Here is a 24338-nt window from a genome sequence, read left to right on the forward strand (position 1 = left end):
TTATATGTTTCCTGAACTGCCTGAACCATGCTCTCCTCCTTTTTAATGACTTTAAAGGGATAGTTCACCCAAAATTCAAATTTCACTCATTATCTACTCACCCTCATGTTGACTAAGAGCTGTGAGAATTTTCAAAAAGACACACCAAAAAACATCCAAATACCTCCATACTGCTCGTCTGTAATGTCCCTCTTGTATTGAAGCCCTGACATGAGAAATTGTTCCGCCGGTCAGTGCAAATCACACGAGATTTGCACTGACACAGGAAGAGCAGTGAACTGAGACACTGGGAGCTTCCGCTACAAACAAGCTTAAAATATAGACTTATTTAACTTTTTTCGGAACAATTTCTCATGTCGGGGCTTCAATACAAGAGGGACATTACAGACGAGCAGTATGGAGGTATTTGGATGTTTTTTGGTGTGTCTTTTTGGACGAAGAAAGTTGGTATCCATTGACAACCATTATGGACAAATACTGCTGCACGGCCCCCCCCCATAACTCAGAGAAGGAACGGAGGACTCTGAAACTTCTCACAGCTCTTAGTTGACATGAGGGTGAGTAGATAATGAGTGAAATTTGCATTTTGGGTGAACTATCCCTTTAACTAATTCTTCAGCTCTTATTCAGTGCCGCTCAGCTCAGCCAGTGACATTAGCTGAGCAGTTAGCGCTGTCTCTCTCTCTCTTGAACTTGGACCAGCTGATGAACTTGTTCATCAGAGTGTGTTGTTGTAACTTCAGTGTGAAGGATTGTGATAGCTTCTTACAATTTCATCGATGTCTGCAGTTTTCCTATAGACACACAGCTGCTGTGTGTGTGTGTGAACAGCAGCCTGCAGCAGTGATAGGCTGCTACTTGTTATGTGTAACCAACCAGATTGCGTTGTGGGTTGGACACTGCTCCAGACCACTGGACACGGACACTAACACGTTTTAAATTAATTATTATTCATTTAATTCAATTTATTAATTTTACTTTTAAACTTCTTATCCTAACTGTAAACCTATTATTCATTTTACCAGTTAAATAATAGTTCTAGCCTACCAATAATTGACAAATGAAAAATTGGCACTAATAATTGGCTAGGCCAATAGTCTGTCGTTCCCTAGTCAAAACACATTTTCAAGTTTAGCTGGAGTGAATAATGAGGCGTCACTTCGCTGGTCTGATTTCTACAAAACAACTGTTTATCTTCCAAAGTCACACAGATAAAAGTTACAGTCTGTTTAATACAAAATTCTCTGGTCTGTTCACCACAGCTCAGGATTCCAAACTAAAAACCGAGGCTGTGCCTGAACAGTCAGCGGCTCATGGACATACTGTCATTTGTTTACACAGTCGGTTCCTGTGGTTCTCAGATAATAACACAACTGAGCATATTTGGTTTGTCTATCTGGGAATGTTTAGTAATAAAGTAATAAATGGGACTTACAAACATAATATGATGAACAGCAGAAACAACTTTACCCACCCCCCCCCCCCCCCCCCTCACACACGTCAGAGGCTGGACCAGTAAACACAGGACAGTCTGTTGCAGTAACATACTGGTATATGGAGGCAGGAAATCCAAAGTGTGGGATCATTTCAGGAGGCTAAAGGGGACATTCAAGTTTAACTTGAAAAAAAACTTCAATAATTGACTTCCTTTGTTGGCCAGTTGGACTTTCTACTCTTCCTCCTCCTCCTCCATTAGACATGTTCCTTTTTTTTTTTTTTTTACCATGCTCTTCACCTCAGTTAAAGGGATAGTTCACTCAAAATTGAAATTTCACTCATTATCTACTCACCCTCATGTGGACTAAGGGCTGGGAGAAGTTTCAGAGTCCTCCGTGGCTTCTCTGAGTTACAGGGGGTCTCGGCGTAGCAGTGCATGTCCATATAACGGTTGCAAATGGATACCAACTGTCTTCGTAACAAAAAGACACACCAAAAAACATCCAAATACCTCCATGCTGCTGGTATGTAATGTCCCTCTTGTATTGAAGCCCCGAAATGCGAAATTGTCCCGAAAAAAATTAAATAAGTCTATTTTTCAAGCTTGTTTGTAACGGAAGCTCCTCTTCCTGGTCCGTCCAAACCTCACGAGATTTGCGCCGGCGTTAGTGCGATTACTGACGCCGCCGCAAATCGCCCCCCTGTAACTCAGAGAAGCCACAGAGGACTCTGAAACTTCTCCCAGCCCTTAGTCCACATGAGGGTGAGTAGATAATGAGTGAAATTTCAATTTTGGGTGAACTATTTAATTTCATTTAAACAGTTTTTTCTTTAAAAAAAAAAATACATAACTCTAACTGTGTTTATCTTGTGATGACCCAGTGAAAGGAGACATTAACACAAAGAGGCGTGCAGCCTGTATTATCTCAGCCCGGGGTTTAGCTTCCTGTTTAGTAAACAGCCGCTGTAGGAGAGGAGCAGGAGGGAGACAAAGACCAACAGAGTGATGGAACCAGAGAGAAACACAATTAACCAGATCCCGTTTCAAGCCCTCTCACTCCTGGGCCCCCTCTCTGTGTCTCCCCAGCTTTCTTGGCTCTGGGCCTCACATACCCCAGCTGATCCAAATTTCACACATAACAAGTGTGTGGAGCATGCCAGCGCGTTCACGCCTCGACTCAGCTACGTTTCTAGATGTAGATCAGAGGAAAAGGCTGGAGATCCATCTTGACCTTTAATATGAAAAAAAAAACAGTTTTGATTTGTGAATGAAAACTAAAGAAAACTATTTGCTGAAAGTGTTTCAGCGTTTCCTGTGGTTGGAGAGGTTTGTTAATCTGGCTGACTCATCTCAAGTATGTGATCAAGTATTTGATTTGATTCAATCTGATGCACTTTGCTTTGTTGCCATTTGAAACATCCGTCTGTTGTCTGTTGCTGCATACACTGTGACCGCAAATGTTTCACAATAAATAACTGGAGCTATGGGTCTGTCTGGCCTCTGAAACACTAGAGGGCTTTTAATTTGAAACAGAGAAATGTTGCAGGAACTGGGGCTGCGGTCATGGACGATCATCAGAATGACGCCAATAGCTCTTCCAAATGTCAAGATGATATTTGACTTGCATTCCCAGTCGTGCAGTAACTTATTGTTAGTTGTTTTAAAATTAAAACGAAAATGTTGTTTGCCTGCCACAGGTTCATGTATGTAGCTGCAGACAGCCATGATTGCAACACATGCGCACACACTTCATTACAGCTGATTGTAATGAATTGCAGCACCTCATTTAGTTTGTATCCTGCTGCCTGTCATGGTGGCGAATAGAACTTGTGGTCCATGAAATCACTTTGTGTTATTTGTGGTAACAATTTAGTTTTAACGTGGCTATAAAATGTACTTCTTACACAGGTTATTCAGTGTCTTTACTATGCTGGAATATGTAGGAATTACCCCTCTACTATTTTGATTCTTAAAAAACCCAATACTGATAAAATGTATAATTTCATTAAGTAGGCTATGCGTCCTTCCACACTGGAAAGAAGAAAATTTGATTAAATCACCAACCGAAACTTGAACGTAATTCATAACAGCAGCTGGACTGTTTCCAGACAGAAATGGGGAAAGTTTTAAAGTTTGATTGCGCAGCTTTAATGACGACGCAACATCCTGTTTGTGTCTATTTAGAAATCATGTGAAGTCTGTCTACAGCGTCAATAATAATGAAATGCCACGTTGGCCACAAGTGAAAAGAAACTCAAAAATAGTCTCAATCACAAAACAATGTGATAAAGAGGCAGTGGAGAGCGATGAGATCTGAAGCAGCCAGCTGGGTCTCCAGTTTACAGCAGGCTGGACTGGAGCTCTGCTTTACTTGGCAGTTCTGTGCAGTGTGATAGTTTGGCTCGACTCAGAGGCCCAGTGTTGTTCTATTGGAGGAGACAGATGGTGAAGTATGAGAAGACTGTGCTGATGCCTGCAGGTAACTTGTATAAATTCCAACAGCGCAGCGGGAGGAAGTCGTTTCTGTGACCACATCGTTAAAATGTGAGAATGTACCAATAACCTGATACACGCCTGCCATGATAAACGCCTTCTGTGTAAACATAGAAAACCCAGACGGACATGAGACCACTGGTGTCGCTGTAGCAGGGAGATGACTTCAAATCACTATATCTGTTATTTCAAACTCATCATACTCAATCATAACTTGATATTGTGGTTTTACCTTTTTTATGTTCTCCACTAGGGGTGGGAGAAAAAAATCGATTCACATAAATATCGCGATATCTTTTTTGACGATTTTTAAATCGTTTAGTTTTTTTTCAAAAATCGATTTAAAAAAAAAAAATCTTAAAATTTTTTTTTTTTTTAAATATTGTGCATTTGTTAGCCTTTTTTACATACAGAGAGTACAGGTTTTGGAAGGGTTATAAGGGTATAAAGTTCACTTTATAATGGAGTATGTTCATTTATAGGCTCCTACAGTATTTGTGTGCAGATAAATGTTAAAAATGCAGACTAAAAATCGAGAGGATCGGCAATATCGTAGAATCGCAATTTAAATCGAATCGCCATCCAAAAAATCGTAGAAGAATCGAATCGTGAGAAAAGCATATCGTCCTTTATCCTGTAAAATAAAGTCATAAAGTCATAAAGTCCCAGCCCTATTCTCCACTGTATGGTAGTCAGACTAAGGCTGGACAATTATTCAAATTTTAATTGTGATTCCGATTTTGGTTTCAAATTATCTCAAAACTTATATATAGTACTCGAAGAACATTTTCCTAGAATATTGGGTTTTTATTCTAAAATGCACAAATGCACAATCAAGCAACCTGCACCAACCCCCCTCATAATAATAATAAATAATAATAATACATATTTTAGGGACAGTGCATATTGATGAACACTGATATAATATAGTAAATATGCCGGATTGTAGCCGAGTCGCTAATTTACGTCCGTAGTCCCTAATAAATAAATGAATAAATAAAATACAACTAACAGCACTCTGCAAGGAATAAAAACAATACAATAAATAAAATACAAATGGCGATACACTACACAAACAGGGAAAGGCAAAACAGCAAATAAAATATAGAACACAGTATTACTCAGACAGGACGAGATAATGATACAGCATCGAAACAGCACAACAAATGAACAATCAATCAAGTCGCCCCATATACATACATTATAGTCTAAATATTCATGATTTGAATATTGACCAAAATAATTGTGATAATGATTTTTATTTTATGAGACTGTCACTGCAATTCAAGGTTTAAAAGGCCAGTCACAGTGTTGATGATTATTACACGCATCATATGTCTGGTATCACATAAAAATATCATATGAACATGAAGATAAATGAAATAATCAGACAGTGTCTCTAACTGAATTAACCATCATTAATCACAAGTATCTCGTGTTTATAAGTTGATTTAGTCATTTGATCTATTTGCACTACAGCTAATAAAGAGCATCTTCCACTCAATAATGTTCTGTCTGGATCTGACATTACTGTTGCTTTGAACAGTTTCATAAACTTAATTAATCTACAACTCGCTGAGAATTAGACAAGAAATGGCAACAAATGCAACTGCAACAAACACACAAACACAGCACGCAGAACATTTATAAAAAGATAATTATTAATGATTAATGTCTGCAGTTCATCTGAGTCTTCCTCTTCATGCTCTAGATATGAATCCATTTCTCATTTCCATGTCTCAGTGTTTCCTCTTCAGATAAATGCAGGTGCTGCAGTCTTTTCAGTCTGTTGTGTTACTGCAGAGCTTGTTGAGTGTGATGTCGACACCACACAGTCACCACCAGTCTTTTACAAGGAACACCTGTGCACCTGTGTGTTCATGCAGTTATCCAGTCAAACAGCAGCAGTGCAGTGTGAGAGACCACACAGATGCCGGACTCATCTTCACATCAAACATCAGAAAGGGATCAGTGATGTGACTGCGGCACGGTTGTTGGTATCAGATGTTCTCCTGGGTTTTCACACACACATAGGGTGGAGTGAGTATAGTTAAGACACGTGTACAGTTGAAACACCCTTAATATCTTGCCCGCGCTGCAAAGCTGAGCTACCATTTTTACTCAGCACATGCATATTAGCATCCTCTTTGGTTGTGGTAAATTTGAAGAGTTTTAGCATCTCCAGTCCAAAGATATCAGCAAAAGTCTTTTTACTAGGGTAAGAATTTCACTTTACCATGTCCCTTCCACAACGAATAGCTTATTATCCTTTTGTGACCATCAAACATAACTTAAATCATTGCAAACATTATTTTGTGCCCTAAAAACTCACATATTTCATGCTATCCTAGCATATGAGGTCACTGCACAATCTGGAGAAATACACAAAGTGGTCAGCGGGGTACAGTTGAGACACAATGTCTCAACTGTACCCCGATAGAGTTCTATTACATCACATCACTGTTAAATTGTGCAGTGTAGGCTACGATAACATGTTATAAATCATAATAAGACCCAAAAACTAATATTTTGTGTTACCTGAACAGTGTTATATGAATATATACTATTAATATTATAATTTTATGTTATATAATAATATTTATATTAATAATACAATAATATTCCTTGGTTTTTAATTTGGATAAAGAGGAATTAATTTATATTGAAATATCTTGTCAAATTGTCATTTTTTAAAAAGTTTATTGCATTTACAATTGATGTTCAGTCATCATCAATGGGTTTCAATAGGTGTCTCAACTGTACACATAGGGTATGGTTGAGACGGGACCATGGTAAAAATGCACCTCATGTTTATGACCTTATTGTGGAAAAATCATAAATAAATAAATAAATGATATTCATCAATAAAAAAAATGGAAGTGTCTCAAACGTACTCGGTCTACCCTACACACCTCTCTTACTCAGGCTCCTCTCCCCGGATTGGACAGTTTGTCCAGGCGTCCAGCTCCAGGCAGAGTCCTGGGACCAGGTGCCAAGTGATGTGTACACACAAAAACCATGTTTACACCTGCACAAACACTGACACATTCCTCTGACCAAGTGTCCACAAACTGATCCGGGTTTCAGAAAAGAGAAAATGCAAAACAGACTAAAAGACACATGATTTCATATAAAATAAAAGAATCAGCTTCTCTGGGTTTCATTCATTATGATAATTTTAGGTTTGACCAATTTACAGTATAGAAACGGCAAAAACAGTTTAGGTGCTAGATGTTTCATTTATCATTGTCTTATGTTCTTATTGTTAATTACCAATGACAGTGTTAGAGCCTGTCTGGGCCTCATTAACACATCTCCTGCTGCAGTAAATACATTTATAAAGTTAAACCATGCAAATGCAAGTTATCTGCATGTTTCTGGATGTTCCAGAAAGATGGAGGCGACTCTTCTCCTGGGAACCTTCAATGCTGCAGAAATGTTTTTTTTTTCTTCGCATCCTTCTCCAGAACTGAGCTTCGACATAGTCTTGTCTCTGAACTCTGCAGAAGTTTCTTCCTCCTCATGGTTTGATTATTTTTCTTTTCAGAGAATTTGAAAAAGAAAAAAATATATTTGTAAACCTCAGTTTTGACTTTCTCATTTTAGGCTGCTCAGTGTAAATCATGAAGGGAAATAAATAAGTTTGAAAGATTTCAGCATGAAGCTCTTAGACATGATAAAATGTGAAAAAGTGAAAGTTTGAAGACTTTCTGAGCGCGCTGTAGGAGCTTGACTGCTCACCAGGAAGCAGTCGTGCTTGTTTTGCTGTCAGTCGGTCACTCCCTGAGAAAGAACGGCACCAGAAGCTGAGAATTCTCTGGTATATTTATTTTCTTCCCAAACCTCTGTCTTTTCCCTCTGTGTCCGCCTCTCTCTGAGGGGGAAAAAGCTGTTTCCTGTCCCTTTGTCCAGCTGGCAGATTGAATAGAAACTCCTGGAAAGATTAGGCAGATCCAGCGCCAGTGCAGAGAACCGAACAGAGCCGAGAGTCAGATCGCAGCTCGAGAGCTTGGAGGAGAGGGGAAGCGACGCCTGCCTCACGCTGCTTCTGATGTGTTACAAGGCCAATACTTCACAACCCCGCTGTCTCTGCCTTCCTAAGGAAACTCCAGAGAAGATCAGAAGCCTCTCATGAGTCGGACCGCAGCAGAGATGTGAGCTGCATGTAGGACACTGCAGTAGAGCTCCAGTGGTACAAGTTTCACTGTCGATACAGTCATTCACAAACGTTTCTGTCCAAGGCCACAACTACAAATACTGTTTTTAAAGGGATACGCCCAAAAAACATTTTTCGTGTCTTGCCTCACTCCCGAGTCCATGACCAGCAGATAGACACCATCCTTTCCACTGTGTGTGCAGTAACAAGGGAGATAGAGCCGTATCGCCCGTAATTAGCTTAGCTCAAACGCTGGAAGTGTATAGGTAGTGTTAGCCTGCCTCCACTTAAAGTCATCAGAGAAACTCTTCAGCAACTCTAAATGGAAACCAGCGGGCCGATCTTCGTCTCAGAGCTCACAAAACTCTCCGGTAAGGCATCTTGAGCGGTCAAATGCCGGTAACGGGACGAGATCGGTCAAAACGGAGGGTTCAAGCAAAGACGGTTTATTTTGGTTCAAGCTAGCTACATCGAGGGTAGGTTAGCTTCCTATTTCAAAGTAAAAGCACAAATTCTATCGTCATGGTTTTTTGTATGTAAAGGGCAACGGTTGTTTTATTTTGTGAAAGTAACCGGAAGTGCGTTGGTCACAAAGGCTAGCTTGAGTAGCGCCGAATTCGTCTGAGCAAAATTGTAAACAGCTGGTATTTAGACAAATTAACGACACACTGCTGATCTAAACGGCTACTTTCTCGCCTTAAAATGTTTGAAATGTTGATAAAAGTGATATATTAACAGAGTTTAGAGCTAAAATGAAATCAGCTTCTGACTGCTGATTTCGGCTCGGGTAGGAGGCAGGCTAACACTACCTGTGCACTTCCAGCGTTTGAGCTAAGCTAATGGGCTCTTTGTACAGCTCCACTACTTCCTGAATTTAATGCTGCTCCTTTATTTCCTGTCTTACATTATTGGACAAACTGATTAGGCTAATCCAGGTGTGTCTGACCATTGTGACTACTCAGACACACCTAGATTAATCAGTTTGTCCAATAATGTAAGACAGGAAATGAAGTAGCAGCATTAAGTTCAGGAAGTAGTGGAGCTGTGCAAAGAGCCCATTACGGGCGATACGGCTCAATCTCCCTTGTTACTGCACGCACAGTTGAAAGGATGGTGTCTATCTGCTGGTCATGGACACGAAAAAAAAATGTTGGCATATCCTTTTAAAGATGCAGCATTGATAATTTATTTCACTGATCCAAGAGGTGACAAGCTGTAAAACTCAGTTTTATTACTATTACTGTTATTTTATTACACAGTTTATTACTATGAGTGATACCACTATTCAGGACACAACCATATTGCGGGTGGTGTGTGCCCACGTGTGCAGGTGTGTGCGCGCAGGCGGCTCAACGGGCAGCTATCATGCAGCTACAGCCCTCGCTGCAGCCAGTCCTGGTTCGATTCCCCCGATGGCCCTTTGCTGCATGTCATTCCCCCTCACTCTGCCTCCCCATTTCCTGTCTCTCTCTCAACTGTCCTATTGATTAAAGGCAAAAAGCCCCCCAAAATACTTTAAATAAGCGGTGAGCCTCTAGTTTGAACCACTTTGCCCTTGTCAGCTTCTGCATGTCACCTTCACTCGCTGTGCAGAACTTAAGCAAGAGCACTTATGTGTGTTTGCTGCTCCGTGCACAATATGAAGTGCTATAGTGTACGTGACACAGCAAGATAGGTGTGAGAGAACAGGTCATGCTGGCGGCTCAGTCGATGCATCTGTACTTCTGTTCAGATCAGATTCCTGATTTAGATCAAAATGTGACAGTTTGAAGTTCTCTGATTTGAAGTATTTAGAAGGAGCAACATATTGCTCACTGCTATATGCTAGAAAACGTTCAGACAATTCAGAGCACTATTACATGTACCACTAAAAATGACTTTCATTCGTGGTTAATTGTCTTCACAAGTTCATAGTTGCTCAGTGAAGTTTTTATTCATCATCAAGCTAAGAATTGGATTTTACCAGTGCTAACTTTGAATTTGTTTTTTGATAATACACTTAAAAACAAAAGAGCGGCATGTCGTGTTTAGTGCTTATTAATAAATGTTAACACTCTAATACACTTGTCTAATCGAGCTGCTCACATACGCTCACATGTTTCCAGGTCTTAATGTAGTCAGGTGCTAGAGGGAAACAGGTTTTGCTTGCTCAATCGTTATTGATGTGGGACAGAATCCAGTCTTTATTACTGTGCAAATCATATGGTCCAAAGCTTATCAGAGGATAACATGGTGCCTCAGCCTGTCAGATGTCTTTTACCATCCTTTTATATGTCAACGGGGATAATAGCCTACTACCTGTAGGCCAACTTATGCATTATAGATGTGAAACGGCGCCTCATCTGTGCTGCCTTCCCACCGTCACCCTTCCTTTCATACAGGACAAGTATGGGGAAATGATTCTGCTAATGTTTGCCGCTCTGTAGCAGCACTTTAGGAGCTGCTGCTGTTTTTTCTGCATCTGGTCGTATTGCACACACTCCACCCACGAGCTGCTGCTTTTAGTCACAACAGACGGAGTTGTGAGATCTGACGCTAAAAGACGAGCCACTTCTAGACAACAGAGGAGACGCTGCTTTTTTTTCTTTGAGAACAAAATATCCCTACCTTTCTTAGCTCGTGCTGCCATGTTGACGTTTCACCTGTGTCTGAAGAGAAGTCTTGTGTTACTATGGTAACTGCAGAAGCTCTGTGAAGTGGTGGCGGTTCTGTACCAAATGAAATTCAATATGCATCTTATTGCTTATGCAGTATGCAAACATTGTGAAATGTAAATAAAGCAAGCCGGTCTGGTTTTACAGTTATTAGCGGCAGTACGCCTATTTATCACCAATAAACACAGTAGATGAGGAGGGTAAGTGACTGAGCTGAGGCTGTAAGACGGGCGGGGTGGGGGGTCCGCGGCGTGGAGCGGTGCGGGTCTCGAATTGCAGCGGGGACTATCATGCACTGCAAAAATTCAAAATCTTACCAAGAATATTTGTCTTATTTCTAGTCAAAATGTCATTTCTAGTCAAAATAAATCTAATTATACATAAAATAAGACTAATCACATTTTAAAAAGTAGCTTGTTTTTAGACAATTAAATTTTTTTCAAGCAAATTTTCCACTTTAAATAAGTAGAAAAATCTGTAGTGGAACAAGTTTCTCTTTCTTATTACAAGCACAGAAAACTTGCTTTCACTGGCAGATTTTTCTACTTATTTCAATTGAAAATTAGTTTGAAACAAGTGAAAATGATCTAAAAACAAGTACATTTTTAGGTGATGAGTCTTATTTTAAGTGGAAAGAGATTAGTTTTGACTAGAAATGAGACATTTTGACAAGAAATAAGACAAATATTCTTGGAAAGATTTTGAGTTTTTGCAGTGTGGATCTGCGCCATGACACTGAGACTGACCGCCGACAGCACGCTAATTGTTGAAAACAGTGCTGATACGTACTTTAACGTCGGAGTCTCCAAACCAGAAACGTCTGTAACAACATGATCGGTAAAAGTCGCTTTTGAAAAAAAAGACCTGCAGCGCCTTGTAAAAAAAACAACAACAAAAAAACTGACAGCGAGTGATTGTCACGACTTCCTGTATCTGGCCCTTCAAATGAAAAGCCCAAGACAGGGCTCCAAATGTTTTTTTGTTTTTTTCTACGACCAATCGACCAATGAGATTTTGGTTGGCTAATGATTTTTTGGTCGACCAGTGCTTGGTCGACTATTTTGGGGCAGCCCTATTTACTGCACATAAAGCAGAAGTAAGCGATCCGGTGGTTTTGGCTAAATTCCTGTCAGCCGATGGAGTCCGCAGTCCCCGCCCTCGTCACTACGTCACCACATTCACGCGCATCCCTTGGCTGCACACACAGAGAGGACCGCCCCTTTATGCCGTTCTCTCTCCTCATTGGATAAAGGTTGTAGGATACAAGGAAAGTTTTCTCCTCGGCTTACAGCAGAGCAGAGTGACTGACAGACCCGTGTTTCGGACCAAACACTCTATAGAAGTGATTGCTGTCGGAAGATAGAACTATTTAAGACTTATATTAACACAAACATTCTGCTTACTTCTGCTTTAAAGAGTTCAAAGCTTGAGAACCTGTTCTTTAGATATTTTTGACCCACCACTAACTCTATAGGCTATTTGACACGTCACCCCCAGATCATCACTTTTCCATCTTCCGTATAAAAGTCTTTGGTATGTTACACAGCTCAGTTAAGTGATGTCAGAGGTGTTTTGAGGACAAAATATGCTTTGCTTTGATTTGTGGTGTCACTATAACATGCTTATAAAAGTCAAACTGTACAGAGTATGGGGTTAGAATACTGACATAAATCTAGATTTTATGCAAACATGCTATGTTTTTTTCTTCTATTGAATCTCTAGTCTAGTTTGCATTCAAAGGGCCGATAAGCTCAACAGGGCCTCCATTCACTAATGAATGCCTGTGACTGAAGCAGCCAGTGAGAAGCAGTGGAGTAACGTGCTGGATGAGTTTGAATCTCTTTTACTCTCCACTCTTAGTCTGCCTACTAAGTCTGTATCTGTTTATCTGCCTCACTGATCAGGGTGTGAGTGCAAGACTGTTTGCCTGTCTGTCCCGCAGTCTATCCTGTTGTTGTTGCTCTCCTCTAAGCTTCTCAGTGTGCGTGTGTGTGCGTGCGCGCGCCCGTATCCAGATAAGACGGCCTGACAGGTTTAGGATTGACCGCCTTGCCTACTGACCTTGCAGAACGGTTTGAGTGAAGGAAGGCTTTGGTCTTAATCTGCTGGCTTAACCAGATGCGTTCATACACACCAAGCACCCACCCAACGCTTCACTATGTTGACCTGTGTGTGAAAACTACCCCCCCCCCCCTCTCCCCCGCCTTCTTCCTTCCTTCTACTGACTCACTTGTATTCTCATCTGACACATTGATCCCAGAGGCTCAGGATGGAGACTTTCTACTCCACACAGGTACTGTCACTGTTTCTGCGCTCAGAGTGATCCGTGACAAAAGAGAAGAACAAACTGTGGATGTTAACATGACAGAGAAGTTGGTAAAAGCTCTCAAACACACCAGCCGCAGCCAGAACTTACTGGCATGTGGTAATTTGGTGGTTGAGTGTAGTTCCTCATTTAGAATTTAATTTCTCTCCGTCTACATACGCCCTTTTCTAACTCTCCTCTCTGTACTTGACACTTGTCATCTGATGGTTAAAGGTCAACGACCGTGGTTTGGAAGTGTCTGTAGAAACATGTCACTTTTGGACATTTTTGGCCTTTTTCCACTAGCGTTCCTCGTTAGGATGCTTTTTCACACAGTACCGGGTACCTGGTACTTTTTTTGGTAACGCCTCAGGCGAGGACAAGAGGATCCAAAATAGAGAGCTAGATGGCGCGACTGTAGCAGCCAAGCTATGCCCACGTTGAGGAGGTACTATGAAGTACTAATTTGTAATGGAAAATGACCTAAACCGAGTGGAGTCAAATAGAGCTGTAACTGTGTAGTGGAAAATGGCCTTTTGCTTTTATTGTCTTACTTATACCAACTGTTCCCTGAAGGGATTTCAAGATCTTGACCTGCTCATAGAGCACGTGTTAATTCTTTAAAGTGATACATTACATTTTATAAAATATCACACAATTGATTTCAGATTTCAGATTTCAGATTTATTTATTTTTGTAAAAATGGGAACAGTACATATTGATGGACATTGACATGTAAATATGTGGGATTGTAGCCAAGTGGCTAATTTCCATCCCCAGTCCCATTGGCAGGTTGATGTTAGACATAAAAAACAATGACGATAAAAAGTACAAAAAGTAAAAAGTACAAGAGGCAGGACTAGGACAACAAAACACCTTGACATCTTACACAAAACATATATGAACGACATACATAAACCACCAGTTAACTGACCATAGACGGTTAAAAGAGTGGGTAAGGGGAGCAAAAGATTACTGAGAAGTTAGTGCTAGTTAAACCAGCACTAAGTAACTTTTCAACCTTCATAAAATATTTTCATAACTTTTGTGATGATACATCGACTTACAACAAGTTGAATGACACCTCTGTCGTGGTCTGAGGGGGTCTGTATCTCTTTCTCTGGCACTAAGCAGCTTTGAGGAGCATGGTAGGAACCCTGCTCTCACTTAAGTTTCACTTTCACTTTTGCGAATCACAACAAGATTATGTTTGTGTTTTCACTTTGAAATAATCCACTGGAAACAGAAACTTAGTTTTGATGTCTTCTGTTAATTTTAATGCAGGATATTTACAGGGCTTCACGCTAGTGTTCATGGGAAATGGAGTCTTCCTTCAGGCAAAACACTACCGCTTTGGTCCACAGGCACCGCCAAACTCAACCAAAACTGAAAGTTCTTTAGTACTGCTTTGTGCTATGTGCTAAAGAGCTGTTTGCTAAAGTGACGAGTGCATAAGTGCAAGATTGAATTGAATTGCACAATGCCCCAATAAAGTGCATCGACTTAAATTGATCTCAAGAAACAGTTGCAACCTGAAAATGTTTAAATTGGTGCAGTCAATAAAGATTACAGGTGTTTTTAATTGTCAAAGGACTCACTTGTTTGTATAGAAGACTGTTGATGTTCCAATACTGAATAGACACAAGTGTATGTCATTACTTAAGCAGCCCATTCAGGTGTTTCAGCCTGGTGTTATTCATGCTTCCTCACTGGTGTGTTTGACTGGGACACCTCAGTGGAGCGGAGCCTCGTTAATGTTATTATTACTTAGACCTGTGCTTCTCCTGCTCTGTCAAAGGGTCATGAACTTTCTGACCGCCTGAAATCTGATCACACACCTGGATGGCTCTCTTAATTGAAACAAACTGTGGAATTTAACCAGAACAAGCAATCTGCTGATACCAGATATTACTTGGTATCATCTGGTACTAATAATCAGATTCTTCTTGGAAAAAACAACAACAAATCAGTCAGTACAACCTGAAATCAACCTACCAATCAAAGTCAAAATCAAAATACAGCTACCAATCAAAATGCTGCAAACCAATTAACCAATCAAAATATGGCGGTGAATCAATTGAGCTTTTGAGCTAATCAACCAATCAGAAAAAAGAAACAAGTCAAGAAATGAGAAGACAACCCGCAAAACAACCAGAGTCTGGCACAGGTGTTGCATTTATCGTCGTCCACACCCTGTTAAATGCATTATGGGCTATACACTCAGCTGTGCTTCATGACCATAAACACTCTATGGTCTTTGTTACAAGCTGTATGTGGGTTCTCAGCTGTCACGACCAAGAATAATAATTTGGTTCTCATTTTGCAGGGTTAAGATAACACCCCAAAAAAACCTCCTAGGATAGAAACCAAAACAGTTTAGGTGTCGTCCCGTGGTTTCAGATTCACAGCAGTCGAATTCCCCTAGTGATACAATCAGCAACATGTGGTTCCTGGTGCTTTTTGCGTTTAGGTTTGTACCTCTGCCCATTCAAAATCAATTCATGAATTCCCCAAAACTGATTCATATTTTACAGTGCTTTTACAGTGCTGGTTTACATTCTTTCCTGACAGGACCGTGTTGGCCCAGTGTATTCCTCCCTGCTGTGAGCAAGAAGCAAGTGCAGTGTGAGCGTTGGAAAACATGAAGTAAAAAGAAATTTGACCTGCTCTGTCTTCACTGAGGATAGCGTTTGGACACATTTCAGATTTTACAACCTCAAGGAGAAGCAGCTTGATAAGATCAAGAACATGTTGTATGTGGAATTATTATACAGTTTTAATCCTTTGAAGGTCTGATCATCTCTAAGCTGGTAGCTGCCAGTAGCCTTTGAGCTGCTCGCTGAATTAAATTATTTATAAGAAAAGAATGCATGACAGTCGGTCTGTTGGACACTTGGACAATTTATGTTGCTGCTTTCAAAGTGCCGCTGGAGGTGAAAGCTAGCTCAGCTGCTTATTAGCCAGGGCTATTAGCTTTGCTTGACCTCTGCCTGCACTGCAGCTTCTCTGAATGGATGTTTGTAATCCGTCTTCATTTGTGTGACAATATTAGGTAAATTAATTCAAAATTGAAGCTGCCTGTGTTCACCTACTTCTGACTGTTACACTACAGCCTACACATTCAGGTCTGGTTTAATGTGACTGTGCTTGGGATTCGGCTAACGGCTGCATCATAACATTTAAAGGGATAGTTCACCCAAAATTCAAATTTCACTCATTATCTACTCACCCTCATGTCAACTAAGGGCTGTGAGAATTTTCAGAGTCCTCCGTCCCTTCTCTGAGTTACGGGGGGGTCCGCGCAGCAGTATTTGTCCATATAATGGTTGTGAATGGATACCAACTTTCTTCGTCCAAAAAGACACACCAAAAAACATCCAAATACCTCCATACTGCTCGTCTGTAATGTCCCTCTTGTATTGAAGCCCCGACATGAGAAATTGTTCCGGAAAAAATTAAATAAGTCTATATTTTAAGCTTGTTTGTAGCGGAAGCTCCCAGTGTCTCAGTTCACTGCTCTTCCTGTGTCTGTGCAAATCTCTCGTGATTTGCACTGACCGGCGGAACAATTTCTCATGTCGGGGCTTCAATACAAGAGGGACATTACATCCATTGACAACCATTATATGGACAAATACTGCTGTGCGGACTCCCCCCCGTAACTCAGAGAAGGGACGGAGGACTCTGAAAATTCTCACAGCTCTTAGTCGACATGAGGGTGAGTAGATAATGAGTGAAATTTGAATTTTGGGTCAACTATCCCTTTAAATGATGGATCTGTTGATATAGTCAGTCTGACATCTGAGTGTGTGATCATAACTTTTTCAATCATTCATCTCTGCACACATAATTATCAAAGCCATGTCCTGAGAGAAGTCGGCCTCTGAGCAGGCCACCTAAAAATGACTAAATGAAGTCATAGTCTGAAGGTCGGCATTTTCCGGTCTGATAACCATCCTAGATCTGCTGCGAGTTGAGTATGTATTCAACTGCCCTGGTTCAGACTGGACGGCTTTTGTCACTATTACAAAGACTCCTCATCACCTCTGGGCACAACAGGCTCAACTCTGTCAGAGTGTGAGTGTGTGCACGGACGGGGTCATGCACATGTGCATGTTCATGCATGCTCAGCCAAGCCACTGCAGGCAAGTCTCCCGCTCTCCTTTCTTAGCTTCCCTGTTGCTCTGCTCCCATTCTCTGCGTCTCTATTTTGAGACACACATGTCTGCTGCGACCCAGCACGTGCTGATTCTGTCAGATTTAGTCTCAGGCGCGCTGGATCGTAGCAGAACACTCACTCTCTAATTTAAAAAACCCGAGGAAAGTGGGTTGTTTCCCTCCAAGGCTCCCGTGGCCAGCCTGTGTGGACCACCCTGGTCATAGACCGGGTGCCGACACAGTTTGGTTTGGACTCCGGCGCTCCCATAGTCTCTGCTGGACTTGCAGATCCTTATCTTTCCCAAAACACTGACCTTTGCCCCCCTCCCTGTCTAAGCCAGTTGCATTTAGCACCAACAATAGAGAATTATCTTTTCCACCGGTCTGGTGTTCAGTAAACATCACTTCACTCACATCCACCATCTGTTTGCGAGTCTCTGCTGTTCTCTTGGTTTCTGCCTGTATGTTCCCCAGATGTCTCATTTCACACTTTCTGGTTCAGGCCTCACACGTCTGTTAGGTGTGTGTGCGTATGTGTGTTTGTATTGGGTGGCAGTAAGTCGGCCTGTCTGGGTGTGAGGGGGCAGCTGCTGCCTCGGGGCTGACAGAAAGGGGGACAGAACGAGAGAGAGAGGCAGGAATGTGAGGAATCCTCTGGGAAACCCACTTTGAACATTTGTATGTTTGTTTTTCTGTCTCTCTCAGTCCAACTTGCTGTAACTTTTTCGAGGGATTCATATTGCATATGCATGACGTTCACTAAACCAATCAGTATAGCAGTGGTAGGTCGGGCTGCTTGATTACAGATCAATATTGAGATCAGAATTATTTAACATGATCACTCACAACTTTGGAAATATCATGGTTAAGTTATTAACAACTGCAAAAAAAACAACTGCATAATTTTAATGTACCTCCCAACCTACTGAAAACTATTTAATGTGTAGGCCGCTCAGTATTTTAAAATGATGAATGAAAAAAACAGAGCAAAATAAATTGGATAAATATAAATGTGTTGTGCACTGTACCAAGATACTGAAAGTTTCCAGAATTCAACTTTTTGAGGAAGACCATATATAGAAAGCCTCTGAAACAGAGAACTGGTCAAAATGAGGCAAAAATGAAATTATATTAATCATCCCAATTTATATGTGGTGTATAAATGTCAATCCTAAGAGAGAGAGTGAGAGCTTAAATAGTATCTAAGCTAATGGAAACACAAGGATGATTACACACTAATGAGAACACAAATGTTTGTGTGATTTCATTTCTGCCAGTAGATCCCTGTAATTCCCACAATTCCTCCAAGTTGAAGCAGGGAACTGACCGGAGGAAGAGAGAGGATAAGTAGGACAGTGTGGAGCGAGGAAGGAGGCTGACTGACACAGAGGAGAGATGGAGCGATGGCTCACTGAGCCAGAGAGGAAGAGAAACAGCATGGGGGATGAGCTGGAAGGGCTCGGCCGTCCATCACTGACATTGAGGTCGTTCGTCTATTTACAGAGAGCTAGCCCTGCACTTCCACTTGTCACATGGAACCAATATTTAATTAAAGCTGAACAAGGGACTCTAATTTGGAAGAACCTGCCCTCAGGGGGGTTTAGAAACATCAGTCCCACTGTGGGCCTCTGTCTCAGACACTGACCTGTCATTATTATCCTTAAAGGAATACTGTAGTTCACCCAAATTTCAAATTTCACTCATTATCTACTCACCCTCATGTCGACTAAGAGCTGTGAGAATTTTCAGAGTCCTCCGTTCCTTCTCTGAGTTACGGGGCGGTCCGCGCAGCAGTATTTATCCATATAATGGTTGTCAATGGATACCAACTTTCTTCGTCCAAAAAGACACACCAAAAAACATCCAAATACCTCCATACTGCTCGCCTGTAATGTCCCTCTTGTATTGAAGCCCCGACATGAGAAATTGTTCCGCCGGTCAGTGCAAATCATGCGAGATTTGCACTGACACAGGAAGAGCAGTGAACCGAGACATTGGGAGCTTCCGCTAGTCTAAAATATAGACTTATTTAATTTTTTTTCGGAACAATTTCTCATGTCGGGGACATTACAGACGAGCAGTATGGAGGTATTTGGATGTTTTTTGTTGTGTCTTTTTGGACAAAGAAAGTTGGTATCCATTCACAACCATTATATGGACAAATACTGCTGCGCGGACCCCCCCGTAACTCAGAGAAGGAACGGAGGACTCTGAAAATTCTCACAGCTCTTAGTCGACATGAGGGTGAGTAGATAATGAGTGAAATTTGAATTTTGGGTGAACTATCCCTTTAAGTCCAGCTGCACAACAGCTAATAATGAATGATAAATCAACACATTTTGGAATGGAGATTGATGTGACATTTTCTCCATACTGTACCGTTTGTGTCATTGATACCAGCTATTGGCAAGTGTGATCGAAACATATTGGCATCAGCCTTAGAGGCCGATACCATCAGAGCCCCGTGTGGGTCACATGGAGGCTAGACTGATACACAGAGATCCTTACAGCCCCTCATTGCTGTGTTTGTGCCAGAGTTTACAGTGTTTGTGGAACCTGTTGAGTTTAGTTAGAAACACCAACGTGCTGTTTGCAGAGTATCCACTGAGATGTTTGGTCAGTTTGGGACCTGTGTCTGATCAGTAGCCTACCAAGGACCGGTGGCTGAGGGTGGTCGGGTTGTTTCAGACTGAGCTCTGGATTTTCCGGGATGATGTATCTCAGTATCTCACATCTGCACCACAGACGAGCCTGAGTGAGCCGGGCTCAGCAGGATATACAGTAGGACCATGAACGGAGGCCATCAGGATCACAGACGGAAAGCTTTGACCCGTGACTTTCTGTCCTGAAACGACACCGACACCCAACTTTCACACAGATTAAGAAACCTGGTGAGGTCACTGGCACGTTGGTCGAAATGTCAGGATATAAGGGCAACACTGTCCCACTTCCTCTTCTGTAAAAGTCGTGGTGTGGAACAAAAGGGCACGTTGCTGTGAGTCACTTTCCACGTCCATCAAACTCTATCAACTCTTTGTGTCCAGCTAAAGAAGGAAGATGCACTCATCAGACACAACCTTAAAGATATAATGTGTAGGAATTCCCCCCATCTAGCAGTGTTGTTGCATATCTGAACATATTCTTGATGTTGCATTCACGTGAAATGGGGCAGACGTCAGACAGACAACAGACGCTGCATGTAACAGGATAAACAAGCGCCTATGTAAACAAGTGGTCCGCCAGCACGAGGCAAAACAATACAGGCCTGACAATATGTTGTCATGGTGATGTCGTATTGTTTTTCTCTCGTCGAGTAAAATGACATCCGGTTGGTTTGCCGACGGCCGTCTGCCTGACTGCACCTGAATGCAACACCAGTGCCTCCGTCCTTCCTCACACTACACAGTGGTGACAGTTTTAACAGGCCGAGCCCACAGCTCCGCTGAGTTTCCGTGGTTACCTACGGTCACGCTGCCACTCAACGTAAAAAATGGCGATGCAACATGGCCGCCTCGGTTCGGTGCGTCGCCCACTTATGTATTTGTAACGACTTGTAACAACTCATTCTAAGGTACCAGAAAAATTTCATTTGTGCGGGTGTTTTTCCACTTCAGTGAAATACGTATATTTGATTTTTGCTATTAAAAAGCCAAATAAGTTACAATATGGGGACTTTAAAACTGTTGTGGCATGTTTTAAGAGGTCAGCCTGAAACATTAACAATTGAATATAAACTAAATCGGTAGTTTCAATGATCAGTTTCCTCAGCTTCATGATCTGGGATGAAAAAAAATACATTAATGAGTCCCCCCTCCCCTCCAAAAAAAGAAAAAGAAACAGTCACTTGTTTTCTCACTTGTCTCACTTCATTTCCTGCTGTTTACTTTGTCAAGTTAGTATCAGTAGTAACACTCACCTACCAAGAGAGCAAAGCTAACAGGAGTCAAGTCACACACCCTAACACACACACACACACATCTAGATAACATAAGATTCGTTTACTGAGGCTTTTTTGCTAGTTTGTCATAATGTTGTGTGTGTGTGTGTCAGTCGCATGTGTGCGTGCCTGACTGCTAACTCTAACCAGGCCATCCTTCGGGTGAGTTGGCGGTTGTCTAGAGGCTGTAGTAGACACAGAGGCAAAGTATGCTCATAAATCACACAAGGACAGACCATCATGCATAACTGTGCAAACACACATCGGGGTCAGACCGAGGGGTTAAGAGGGAGCGAAGGCTGGAATCCACTGGGCTGTCAGACCACGTCAAACATGGACTGATGGAAGACATCGTCCACATGTCCCGTGGAAAGAATGAATGAAAGCCTTCTCCCCACAGATGTTCACTCGCTGCAGGAGGCTGGACTCGAAGGGGATGAATCAATATCTCTATCCATAAAATGAATACAACGGATTTTAAGGAAAAGCATTTTATTGCAAAACTCACCCGCCCTTTGTTTAAGTGTTTTAACTCTTCTTTGTACTGCTGACATCTGCTACATTATTCTGTAGCCTTTTGAACGAAGAGGAACATCTGATGATCATTTTGAAATGGAAATCCTCCAGCTTTAAGCTTCAACGCTGCACACACACACACACACAAACACACATACTGTATGTTGTATGGCAACAGCAGCGGAGCTTGTCAACATCATACACATTATTCTTAGTTCTGTGTTTGCAACACAGGTAATCAAAGTCAAAAGATATAATGGAAATAAATTGAATTTATGTCACATACTTGACTCTCACTTCAAAGCCAAAACAGTTTCTGTTATTGCTACATAAAAGACAAATGGCAAAGCACATGGGTTCACTGTGAGAAAGAGGCAACAGAGCCAACAAGTTGTAGAAGAAATGCTAAAATATAGTGCCTGGGGGATCTGTCCATTGCCAGGAGATGAACTGCAGCTATGTAACACTTGTCAAATATGACAGCATCCTTCAATGTGAATCTCTTTGGGGTTTTGGACGAGATAATTGACCATGGTGATCCCAGAGAACATCAATAAATGAATAGAGCTTCAATAGCTTGATGCAATGGTGCAACACTACAAGTGAAGCAAAAGAAACCCTAGATGATATTTGTATCTTTTACTCTGAAAGATGAAGAGATAAGACACACATTCTGTGACTTTGACCTCAAGGGGTCAAAGCAACGAGGGAAAGACAACATCACGTGACATCATGAATGGGAGTTGTCGTCACTACCATTACTCTAAGCTGTTCCCTGTTTGGATTCCTTCAGTGTCAAACAGACCTGGTGATTGAAACTATTAAAAACAACAAATAAAGCAGTTTCACAAAGAAACCGTTTAGAGCTGTGGCTAATATTAGCCTTTGTTAGTAGAAACACTCATCAAACAGTTTGACTTTGAAATCAGATATTCACTGACTTCAATGGACACAGGACAGGATGTCTCCAGCAGCTGGGAGCTGAGCTGTCCAACATTTACTCAGCTTGTTTCTCCCCTAACTTCAGATCCAGACATCAGACAACTAAAATCCTTCATCTGGTGAAAATTAGGGTTAACCCTAACCCTGAACAAATCGAGTTGAAAAGCACCAATGTGTAAAAAAAAAAAAAAAAAAGAAAAAGAAAAAAAAGTGTATGTGGCTTAAAGGGACATTGTGTAACTTCTCCTGTTTACATAGAGGCGTGTTTATGCCGTTACGTGCAGCAACTGCAGCATGAAAAATACGATTGAGTTGCTTGTGATATACAACCACAACGCTAGATGGGAATAATTCCTACACAATGTACCTTTAAAGTTTGATAAAAGTCAGTTTGGGCTTCTGACAGACGAACATAACACTGACACATAGAGGATATGATGTCAATGAAAGGCAGTGAAGGAAGAAAAAAGCAGTCGCTCAACTCGTAGCCTTGATGTAGAAAATATATATATAATTTATTAAAAAAGGACCGACGTTTCGACCTCACACAGGTCTTCCTCAGGGTATGCTGGATTGAAAGGCAACCACACTCATTAGCACTGATTAGTTGGTTGGGTGATTTACTCATATATGAAGACTAGATGACTCACCCAGCGCTGCTGCCCAGTGACGTGGCGTCGCTACACGGCCGCCATCTTGGCTCAGTCAACCCGCTCCCTCAGAGCATTAAGCCGATGATGCATGCTAAAATAACCAGAACTTGCTCCGTTTTTGACCGATTAACGGTTTGGTTTCTAATGAACGTAGAAATGCAGTTATGATACTACATACTTAAAATCACAAATCATTTTAATCATGTACTTTTCTATGAAAGTAACACTAGAAAATTTCCTCTGGGAAATTTTGAATGGGCCACGGGAGCTACGGCCGGTTTTGCCATCTCTGTCAACATGGGAATCAAACCCACAACCTTATGGTCAAGACAGAGCTGATCAGACAGACACATAGTTCTCAGTGTACAAATATAGCCACTGAAATGTTGATTATGAGGTCAGGAGTTTTATTCAACACGATTTTTTGAGTTTTTCCAGATTTCCGCTCAGTACAACACACCATCAGTTCCAATTTCCTCTGACTGATGTAAGGTCATTTCCACTTAATCTGATAAACGTTTTGTAACTTGTAAAACACACCAACACGCCCTCGAGCTGTTCTTGTGTCTCCATCCTCGGTTGGTGTTGTCACAGATTGTACGGCTAGAGGCTCAGTGTGGCACAGAGGTCTTGCCAGGACAAGCATCCCTCCTTCCCTCCCACCACGCACTCTGTTTCATGAGACACGAGCCAGATGCTCAGCCATTAATCACAGCATTGTGTGCGAGCGTGTGTGTGTGTGAGAGAGAGAGAGAGTGCATGTAGGCGATGTGTATGTTTGGAGTCATTCTTTGTCGTTGTGTAAATGTTAACTGCGTGTTTGTGCGGCCCATGTGCCTTTAAAAGCAGTATGGGTGCAGGGGAATGGAAAGTTGGCACAATAAAGAGAGAAAAGGGAAGATTTATATGTAAGGGAAGCGTTTAGCGAGAGGGACAGAGGAGGAGTGGATGAATGGGGCTGGTCAGGGAGAGCGTGAGCAGGAGGTGCAGAGGAAATGTTTTATTCCTCCTATCTGAAAGCTTTTCCTCGCTGGCAGACGAGCTCCTGAACTTTTCCCTCTCAGACAATGAATCTACTTGATTTTC

At 41.6% G+C, this 24338-nt stretch overlaps 1 protein-coding gene across 4 annotated transcripts in view; it reads left to right on the forward strand.

Annotated features, from left to right (window-relative positions):
• The window catches only part of LOC310987507 (septin-7-like), a 65775-nt gene that overhangs the window by 9804 nt on the left and 31633 nt on the right, over nt 1–24338 (forward strand). The gene's annotated exons all lie outside the window — the stretch shown is intronic.

The sequence above is a fragment of the Trachurus trachurus genome (genome assembly GCF_905171665.1).
Source record: "Trachurus trachurus genome assembly, chromosome: 6".
Taxonomy (NCBI): Eukaryota; Metazoa; Chordata; class Actinopteri; order Carangiformes; family Carangidae; genus Trachurus; species Trachurus trachurus.